This window comes from Otolemur garnettii, unplaced genomic scaffold, assembly GCF_000181295.1.
Source record: "Otolemur garnettii isolate 467f Iridium unplaced genomic scaffold, OtoGar3 scaffold00032, whole genome shotgun sequence".
Taxonomy (NCBI): Eukaryota; Metazoa; Chordata; class Mammalia; order Primates; family Galagidae; genus Otolemur; species Otolemur garnettii.
In genome coordinates this window covers 12,204,629-12,206,631 of record NW_003852427.1, presented here as the reverse complement: position 1 = coordinate 12,206,631, position 2,003 = coordinate 12,204,629, and the positions used below count along the sequence as shown (strand labels likewise).

The following is a 2,003-nucleotide window of genomic DNA, read 5'->3' as shown; positions in this document are numbered from 1 at the left end:
AGGACTACAGGTGCTTGCCACAATCCCCAGCTATTTTTAGAGACAAGGTCTTGCTCTGGCTCAGACTGGTCTCCAACCCATGAGTTTAGGCAATCCATCTGGCTCAGCCTCCCAAGTGCTAGGATTACAGGCGTAAGCCACCGTGCCTGGCCTAGAACTTCTAAATTTTGATGAAGTCCAGCTTATTAACTATTTCTATAATAGACCATGCCTTCAATGTTGAATCTAAGAAATTGTTATCAGACTCAAGGTCACAAAATTTTTCTCTTTTCTTCCAGAAGTTTTGCATTTCTAGAACTGATTACAATCTTTGTGGAGTTTATGGTATAAGGTATGAATCAATGTTTTGTGAACATTGATTTTCTAGCACCATTTGAGGAAGATTATTGTTTCTCCACTGAATTGCTTTTATATCTTCATTAAATTCAGTTGTCCATATGTGTGAGTCTATTTATAGACTATTCTGTTCTACTGATCTATCTTTATGTAAATACAACAGTTGTTAATTACTGTAGCTTTATAATCTGTCTAAAAGTTAAGTAGTGTTAGTCCTCCAAGTCTGTTTTATCCAAAGTAGTTTGGGGAATTCTAGGTCATTTGCAGAATCAGGTTGTCAATTTCTACCAGGTAGACTTCTGGGATTTAGACTGGGATTACTCTGAATCTATGAATCAATTTTGGAGAACTAACACCTTAACAATATTGAGAGTTCATAAACATGGTACCTACATCTTGGTTTACTTAAATCTTTTAATTTAGCTTCAGAAAAATGTTTTAAGTCATAAGTTCAATATTAGGTGGTACCCATTTTGCTTCTTCTCACATTGTTTCCTTAGCTCCTAGTCTGCAAGTAGTGAAATGACCTTCCCAGGAAGAGCAAAATATGGAACACTTCACGAATTTGTGTGTCATCCTTGTGCAAGGGCCATGCTAATCCCTGTATGGCTCCAATTTTAGTATATGAGCTGCCAAAGAGAGCACAGTTCAACAAAGTTTAATAGGTTCAGTGTACAGGTCTTGCTTATCTTTTCTCCAATGAACCCTACTTTTTTTAAGCTATTGTAAGAGGTTTGGGGGGGAATTTTTTTGTTTTCTTTTCTTTTTCTTTTTTCAGACAGAGCCTCAAGCTGTTGCCCTGGGTAGAATGCTGTGACATCACAGCTCACAGCAACCTCCAACTCCTGGGCTCAAGTGATTCTCTTGCCTCCAACTCCCAAGTAGCTGGGATTACAGGTGCCCGCCACAACACCTGGCTATTTTTTGATTGGAGTTGTCATTGTTGTTTGGCAGGCCCAGGCTGGATTCAAACCCGCCAGCTCAGGTGTGTGTGGCTGGCGCCTTAGCCACTTGAGCTACAGGCACAGCGCCATAAGAGTTATTTTTTAATTTAAATTTCTGATGGTTGCTACTAAACAGAAAAACAATTCATTTTTGTATAACCCTGTTAGTACTAGGATTCACTTACTAGTCCTAGTAGCTCTTGTAGGTCCTGTATCAGATTGAGGAAGTTCCCGCTTATTTCTACTTCAGATTTTTTAAAAATCAACAATGGATGTTAGATTATTAATGCTTTTTCTGTGTCTCTGAAATAATTATATAGTTTTGTTCACTTTTATTTTTGCTTTTGAGACAGAGTCTCACTTTGTTGCCCTCGGTAAAGTGCTGTAGCATCATAGCTCACAGTAACCTTGAACTCCTGGGCTCAAGCGATCCTTCTGAGTAGCCGGGACTATAGGCACCCACCAAAACACCCAGCTAGTTTCAGAGATGGGGCTTTGCTCTTGCTCAGGCTGGTCTCAAAACCTTGAACTCAAACTATCTACCTACCTCAGCCTCCCAGAGTGCTAGGGTTACAGGAGTGAGCCACCATGCCTAGCCCTAGTTGTGTTTGGTGATATTGTGAATTATGATTACCTTTCAAATGTTAAAACAACCTTATATTCCTGGAATTAACTCCTCTTGGTGATATTATTCCTTTTATGCATTGTTAGATTCAATTTGGT

The 2,003-nt window shown here is 39.2% G+C and overlaps 1 non-coding gene across 1 annotated transcript; it reads right to left on the bottom strand.

Annotated features, from left to right (window-relative positions):
• Positions 1-877: 877 nt before the first annotated feature.
• On the bottom strand, positions 878-981 carry LOC111725181. The gene has a single exon (XR_002773310.1). It is a non-coding gene; the product is annotated as a U6 spliceosomal RNA (small nuclear RNA).
• Positions 982-2,003: the final 1,022 nt, after the last annotated feature.